Source organism: Pungitius pungitius, unplaced genomic scaffold (genome assembly GCF_949316345.1).
Source record: "Pungitius pungitius unplaced genomic scaffold, fPunPun2.1 scaffold_57, whole genome shotgun sequence".
NCBI classification, from domain to species: domain Eukaryota; kingdom Metazoa; phylum Chordata; class Actinopteri; order Perciformes; family Gasterosteidae; genus Pungitius; species Pungitius pungitius.
This window is the reverse complement of record NW_026909877.1, coordinates 51,613-60,316: the sequence shown is the minus strand read 5'-3', so window position 1 is coordinate 60,316 and position 8,704 is coordinate 51,613.

Below are 8,704 nucleotides of genomic sequence, written 5' to 3'. Positions count from 1 at the left end.
CAGGATGCTTATATTTTGAAATAGCTGCATTGTGCAATGTGAACTGCATTTATTTACTTTTTAATTGGCCCTACCTTGTGTTATAGTCACATCTCAGGCTCGGGAGCTGATGGGTTGTGTTGGTATCATTAGCAGGGCGGTCTCAGGAGAGCGTGGCAGCAGTACCACGTGTAAACATGTTGTAAATGCTTAATTCCACATTCATCCAAACGAAAAACAGCGCTCAGGCCTCTCGTCTGTGTAGAACAATCCGAAGTGCCGTAGCATCCCGTCCTAATATCACTGCGTTATGCAGCCAGTGCATCCCTCTAATAACTCCATGTGATTAATGGACACTGCCTAATAACTTTCCTGTAATTAAGTGTCCACCTGCAGTTCGCCTGGAATCAATTACCTTTTTGTTTATGCAATTTCCTCCCGGTGTTTAGTTGTGTGCTTCCATTAGGCAGCTGGAAGACACGATCCGCTTCTTCTGCTAATTCCGGTGTCGGCGCCCGCGTGTGACGTAGCGGGGGCGGAGCCTCGCGGCGACGGAGGCCTGCAAGACACACCTCCACCTTCCTCCACCTGCCTGAGAACACACAGACCTCCGCCCCCACCCAAAAAAGGCACGTCCCGCTCGGCGCGCGGGGGGACCCGGGCGACTCATTAGCGGGAACAAGGGGCGACCTTTTCAGCGGGGCGGTGGCATGTGAGGAAGGTCACCGCGGTTAAATGGCACAAGTGACTGTCAATCACCTGGCTGTCATCGTGCGGGGGGGGGGGGGGGACCTGTAGAGGCATCAGGCAGCGCCGCACCCAGACAACAGCTCCATTTTCTGCCACTTTCTGAGGCTCGTCAGAAGTAAGTGGAGGTGTGAGATTAGAAATTGTTTTTTCCTGTGGCCCTGTGCCCCCCCCTCACCCCCCCTCCCCGGTGTTTCTCAGCATTACCGGCTTCATGCCCTGACAAGAAGTGACTGCTGGCACTCGAGCCGAGTCTGTGCGGGAAATCAGTTAAGAACCGACCGTTGGTGGGAACGGGGAACAGACGTCAGTGTGCATTTCAGCATCTAATCACTTCAAAGGGGGGGGGGGGGGGGGCACAAGATACAAGTGGGCAAATAATTGCGCTCCCCGTGTCCGGTTAAAATATGTGCGGGAAGGTTTAAGCAGTAAGAGGCGTAGTTCAACCACAACATTGTCAGCATGGAAATGAGCAGACGACACGAGCGAGACGCGTCCAAAAGGTGGGGAAGGAGGGTCACATGGTTTGAGTGAGGACCTGAGGCGCTCTGCTGCCTCGTCCTCCTCACTTCTAATTACAGGCCGTGAATCCGACGTCACGTGTACCGACGATGGAGCAACCGCCCCCCCCCCCCCCGATCCACAGCTGGAAACCCGGCGTTCTGATGGAACGTCTCTAAACACGGCGCCGCTCGCTCATTCGGCGCCGGCCACCCGTCAGTCCGACGTGAGACGTGAGGCTCTTCTCTCTAGTTGAAGGAGATTCTTTTCTGTTGAAGAACGCCGTGGAAACCACTGGGGGGGGGGGGAATCGCTTTGAGGGGCAATTTTTTCCTTTAAATTAGAGGGGAGGGCTCACACAATGTTTTTCCCAAATTTGCCCGACCACTAAGCCTGTCGAGCCTTCACATTTAGAGAGGAGTCCTCCTTCCATCGATGCCCATTTGACGGCTACGTGACGCGCGTAATGCCAGGAATGAATACTCATTATTATTGATGCTTGGGAGGACATCAACTTAAATAACGGTGTGTAGAGCCATGCTGAGCCGTGGTTGGACGCTCGTGGTTGGGGGGCGGGTACTCGTGCACAGGAACGATACGTACATCAACTATATTTACCTTCATTTATCATCCCGGCCCTGACCGGCGGCTTAAAGTCAAAGTCTTCATGTTGCAACAGTTTTCGTCTTACGCACCAACGAGAACCTCCCGAAATGAGTCCTAATCAAGAGGAAAGCTTGAAGCTTAGTGCTGCAGGATGTCTTTTGATTCGGCACACAAGGCACAAAGGTGCCTCGTACCAAACAGACGGGTTCAATTAAAAGAAATGACTGTTTATCATTTATTTATCCGTCAGACAACAATTGGACGTTATGATTGCAATTTGCTTGATTAATGACTTGATTAAGGCTGTTAAATGTTTACAAAAGCGCTCTGCAAATATTTTCACAAAACGGGACGTGGCATCCCATCACAGCCGTCTGCAAACTTCAATTAAGCACAAAACCATTCAGACCCCCCCCCCCCCCTCCCCCGGGATTCATTATTCCCACCTAAATCTGCATTTTTAATTATTTAATTTGAGATAACAAGTTCCACCAGCAATTATTTACTTCTTAAAACTCGCAAAGAGCTGCACTCAAAGAAGGAGAGGTGAGCCCTCCCCTGCATGTTGCATTAACACGTCGCGTTGAAGGCGTGTCCGTCCAAACTGGGCGGAGCAACACGCATCGTTATCGTGACAAACAAGCTGCCATCAAAGACATAATTAACGGCATTGTGTGCAACATTTAACATGCCGGCGTTTTTAATCAGGATCTCTGGGCATGATGTGCAGCGACAACAGCGGCTGAGAACGTTGGGACGTCTCCGCTGAGGAATGGGAGAAGAAATGAGTCGACTCTGGGGCCCGACCTGCTGCTGCTGCTGCTGCTGCTGCTGCAGAGGGGACGAGAACAGAGGATTGTGGGGGATGCGCGACAGCGGCACTGGGGAGCGGGACCGAGTTCAGGGGCCTTTTTCCAAGAGTGGTAATCAGGCGGAGGGGGGATGAAAAAGGCTGATTTTCGGGGAATTAGCATGATAAGCGAGAACACAAAATCAATCCCCGTCCTCAGCCGAGGCCTCCTCTGATTACTTTGAACTGTCAAAAAATGGCAGAATCAAATCGAAAGTGCTCGAGGTTAGGGGAGTGATTTGTTCAAGAAGAGATCGCTAGAGCAATTGACACAGCTCTTGAGACAATAATTGGGTTATCAAAGAGAAAACAGTTCAAGTACCACGGGGCTGGAAGCCTATTTGCATTGGATTTTCATACGGAGAGACACACCTCTTCTTTGCAGCCACTGTTTTGTTCCCCCCCTCGCTCCACTCGAGGGCCCGGTTGACACGGGGATTGCATCATTATCATCCCAAGGTTTGTTGCCATGTGCCCGCCGCGTGATTAGCAAGTGGTTTGTGTGTGTGTACAGAGAGACACACACAAAGTGGCGCTCACTTTGTGTGTGTCTCGGTAAAGTGCGCTTCTGTTGGTGCAGGCGTGGGAGTTTACTCGACTTCCTGGGAATATCAAGTTCTGCCTTCGGGGCAAAGAGTTTACTCTTAAAAAATCTACTTTTTTGGTTCTTTTTTTTTCTTTTTCGGGCAGACGCACAAACACGTCGTCTCCGGCGACGATTTGGCGGAGGAGGAGGAGAGCGGCGGGGTGCAGCGTCACGTGACCTGGACCCCATTGAGATGCTCTGGATGAGGGAACGCCAACGGGGTGCAAAGCCAATTCAATATAAAAGACATCCTGGTCTGTTGTGTATTCATCTAAAATGTAGCCACACTGGCCCGCGTGAATACATATGTATACGTATTTTTCAATCTGGGAAGCGTCGCGGTACCGAACCGCTGGTGTCCCCCCCCCCCGGCGGCCCTTTGTCTTACTTTTAAATGGCTCATCATCCCCGTGGCTCCGGCCTTTGAAACAACCTGCAGGAATTCAGGCGGGCGCTTTGATCTCGGGACGGGACGTCAGAACCCTGCTCGCGTGGGTGTTTACACAGCTTGCAGCGACTCGGGGGAGGGGAAGGGGGGGGGGGGGGGGGGGGATCAAGGTGCCGCGTGGACGCGCGGTCCTCGGGTCACATGTGAGCGTAAACAAAACAAGCGTCATGTGGGGAAGCAGGTGGGTGGAGCTTAGCGGATCCGGGGTTATCCGGGTCAGGTGGACGGCGTCGGCGCCTCCCCCCCGTGATGACGAGCTGGGGGGGGGGGGGGGGGGGGGGGAAAGAAGGGAGGGAGGAGAACAAGAGAAGGGCGGTAATTGGGCACGACGAGGCAAGATAAAGTGAAGAAGACTACTCCACACGATGAAGAGAGGACGGAAGGCTGAGGAGCAAGGGACGAGAAGAACCCAGAACCCAGAACCAAGACAAAGGAAGTAGCTTCAACCCACCTGGGCCTCCTCTTCTGGGAGGCAGAGTGAAGTTATCAAGCGCCTCGCGTGTTATTTGTAAAGTCGCCACCAATTTACAGCTTCTCCTGCGTCCCGCCGCAGCCTGACTTCAGCAGACAAAAAGTGCAAACAGCAGATGAATTAAAGGTTACGAGGAGACATGATGAATGTCAGGCCAACACAAATTACCACAGGAAGGAGAGTAATGAAGTGGCGCCGGGGGCCGGACAATAATTAGAGGTGGCGCGCCCGCTGTCGCCGGCTTTCTGCAGCCTGCGCGCTTTGTCTCCGTTTTAATTGCTCAGGTTAAGATGGCCGCCGCCCCCCCCCCCCCCCCCCCGTGAAAAAAACAAAACAAACCGCACGCAGTCTTGACGTGGTTTAAAGACGCTGGAGATTCAGCAGGACGCCCGTCTCGTCCACTCGGTGTTTACTGCTTCGCTTTGATCCCACCCGGAAAAGAGAGAGAAGCAAAATCAGAAATCAAAAACAGTCCCAACTGTGCGCAGAGAAGAAGAAGAAGAAGGGAGAGAAGTGTGTGTGGGGGGGGGGGTACCACGAGTGGTTGACAGTTGGTGCATATTGGTTGTTGTCTTTTATTTTTTTTTTGCAAGCAGGGAGACATAATCACACAAATAAGACATCAAAGATAGATTGAGACTTAAAATATGCAGATGGAAAATTATTCAGATTGCTTTGGGACGGCGGCGAGCAAAATATTCCCTCAAAGTGTCCGACTGGATGAGATCAAAACTCCGGGACGCCACGAGACGCGCGCGGGGACCTGAGGACCCTTTTCCTCTGGACTCGGGGGCCCTCGGCGGCTCTGGGGGGGGGGGGTGGCCTCCTCCTGGTTCACACCACACACACACCTGCTGCTTGCGTCTCCACCTGTGGAAGCAGTCAGCTGGTGTCTCACGGAGACGCGTCCCCACGAACAGGACCTACAAAGCTCGACCGGAATAAAAAGGACGCCACGCGACCTCCGGCGACCTCTGGGGTCGGACTTAGCGGCTCTCTGGACTCCAGGGTCCCGCAGAGGGTTTTTTTCCGAGGCCCCGTCTGTGCTAATTAACACTTTGAGAGATAAAAGCAGTTGGTTAAATCAATCAGGGCGGCGGCAGCGTTTGAATCCCAGCAGAAGGGGGACATTTGCATTCTCACTCTGCAGCTCTAACCTACATTTGAGGATCTTCTGAGATTGTGGCGAGCTCCAATGTAAATATTTTCCCCCTCGCTGCTACTGTACACGTGTTAAACTTTCATGGCCCGGATCCTCTGGTGGATTTTCAACTCATTAAAAAATAAAGAGACGGATAAATAAGCAAAAGTAAAAACGTAAACAGACAAACAAATGAATAAACGAATGCGGATGTTACGGCGCTGGAGGAGCTCTGCCAACAATCCGGACTTTCAGTTGCTGCTGGATATTTCCAGTTGAAAACTGTCCGCCTGCGGTTCGTCTGGAGCGGCGTTTAAAATCCACGCCAATCAGGCCACTTCTTGGTAATGTTTGGCGCGCTTTCATTATTATTGTGTGAGCAGATTACTGCGCGACGTCTCGTTCGTAGTGCTACTAAACGCCTACTATGGAAACCCAAAAGGAACAAACCGCTGATTTCCACAATCTGCCCATTTCTCCTTCTGACCCGCGTCAATCCGACAAGAGGACAAAGAGGATACTTCCAGGAACACAACTCCATCCGTCTCTGTCTTCCTTTAAAAAGAGGCACCACAACGATAAATAAACGCACAAAACTAGGGAACTATGCAACCAGAAGGAAGGGAGATTGACAGGTGACGGGCCGGGCCCTGGCGGATTAGCATAGCTCTTGTTTTGAAGAAGGAGGTAAAACCCACTCATGTCAGAAGCAGGGTGTCTGCGTCTGGAGGTCAGACTTGTGAGTGAAGACCTTCTCTCCGCTTCTGCCAGCGAGGGAGAGGAGGAAAACTTCCAAGATCCAGACACCCGGAACGAAAAGGTCACCCGAACCCCCCCCCCCCCCCCCCCCGGTCTCTCAGTGATGCTAATGACGCCTAATTTGAAATGGAATTTTATTCACATCTCGAAACCCAACAATGAGATTTCATTCAGATTTGGCTTCTTACTTGCTTTAATGATAAAGTGGGCTGGAGAGTGGGGGGAGGCGGCAAAAGGAGATCCCCAAGGTGCTTTGACTGTGTTCTTTTATTAATGACGGGCCCCCGTTTGATGAATCCTTATCGGGGAGGGAATCGTGGCGACTGATCGCATTAAGAGGCCGATGCAGTTGATGCAGTTGTTTTGCCTCGTCTCTCGTCTGGATTATTGTCATTAGCATTAAATGCATTTTGGTGGGGGGGGGGGGGGGGGGGGGCCTCCCTGAACCCGCCCTCCGTACCGTAACCGCGGGTCTTACAGCACGCCGCTGTGTTTGCTGTCATTCCTACCCGGAGGAGTGCGTGGTGAGTTCAGGGCCTTCCGTTCCTCTCCGGCAGATTTAATGTCACCTCCCCCCCCCACCCCCCCTTCCCACAGCAATGCGTCTGGTCCCCCCGGCATCGGGGGGACGTTTGGGGGGGACACAAGAGTCCGATCATGAGCAGCATCTGCAGGCTGCCGACTGATTGGCCCCCCCCTCAGCGCTACCTGGGCCCCGGCTGGGCCAGTAGCCACGAGCTGGGGAGAGGAGGTGGGGGGTTTGGGGGGCGTGGGGGCTTCGATGAGCAGGCGCTGATCTGATTCATCCTCGGGCCGGAGACTACAAATGAGTACAGACAGCTTTTTCATGGCCAGGAGACACATTTGCATCCATGTGTGTGGTTGGTAAAGGGGGGGGGACAGGAGGGGGGGGGCACTGAATAGAGTGCAGTTTCATAAACAGCTCAGTTTCAGCTATGACAGGCTGACGCAAAGGTACACAAGTATAAGTTGTTGCATGTGTGGAGTGATGGGAGCAGACTATTTAGGCTTCATCAGCAGGCCGGTAAGTTGCCACAAACACATCGGGGGGGGTGTGTGGGGGGCGCATCAAGGTTGCTATTTCACGGTCATTAAGCGTGTTCACTGATTTAATGTAACACCTTTAGAGTGAGCAAACCATTACTGCTCCTCCATAAACGCTTTCTTAACCTCGGCAGCGGAAACGCGCCTCGTTCCCCAAACCTTGTTTCCTGAAAGCTGGAGAAGAAACAGAGAGAATCTGCACCTTGTTACAAATGACCTTCTTTAAACGGATTTTTAGTGAAAACTTTTAAATAACGTTATTTCTCTAGAATGGTTTTTTGATATTTATTGATACGCTTTTTGCTATGGCTCCATGCTGTCATATCTGATGACAAATAGGAACTGGTTATAAAAATAATAAAAACTCCAAAACACCACCAACGGTATCGTAATATTGAACCAAATTCTGTCTATATTGCATGTGTCCTTCAGCATTTTGCCTATATATACGTATATACATATTTAAATTAGCTATGAAACAAATGTTCCCTTTCTTGTTTATTGCCAGATACGTGTTTTTTACTGCACTTCTTTCAGTAGGAAAACAAGACCACGATGGGTAAAATGTGACAGGAGAAGGCGTTAAATAATTGAACAAAAGGATTTAGCATAATCTGCATGAACAACGCGATCCCCACAAAGGCAAAGTGACTGGTTTGGTGGAAGCAGCAGACTGACCGGAGGTGAGCTCGGCCCGCAGACCTGAGAGGACTCTGCAGTAATTATTCAGCGCTCGGGTCGGCTCTGGACAATATGTTAGCCATCTGCCGGCATCTGTGCTTTCTCCCACTAATAGACCCGAAACCCCACCTTCGCTGCACCCCCCCCCACACACACACACACACACACACACACCGGACCACCACCACAGCCTGCAGCGAGTGGAGCCGGCGGTAAAACGCTAAGCAGGTCACATGTTGTCTTTCAGCCATATTTGGGTCAGGCCTTTGGCACTGGATGAGGGGAGGCTTAATGCACGGAGGCAATGGGTAATAATCCCCCCTTCAACACACACACACACACACACTAGTATACACATTGTGTTGCCACTTAGCCTTTACAAGAATTAAATAAAGTATCACATTTTTTTGTATCGGTTTATCTTAAAAATCAGAAGGAAAGGTGCTTAAATGTAAACACACGCGATCTGATGGGTGCAGGAGGCGGGAGGAAGCGGGAGGGAACGGCGCCTTCAGCCCGAGCACATGCAGCGTGGGACACGTGGCGTGCCGAGGATCACAGGTGGGCCTGATCCAGGAGCGGTGAGCGAGCTCCTCTGGCTGCCGGGGTAAGAAGTCTGAACTTTCCTGAGCCGTGGAGCCAAACACTCGCATCCAATTTTTTTCTAGGGGGGGGGGGGAAATGTATGCAAAACCGGACCGCCGAATGTGCTCCCTCCATTAGGATTAGGACACGCTACACCCACACACACATAAATATATATATATAAATAAATGTCTTGGTGGCCTCGAACTGATGGAAATGTGTCAAGAAATATGGAAAAATAAACTTTCTTTTATCAGGAATTCATTAGGGGGAAACTCAGGGCG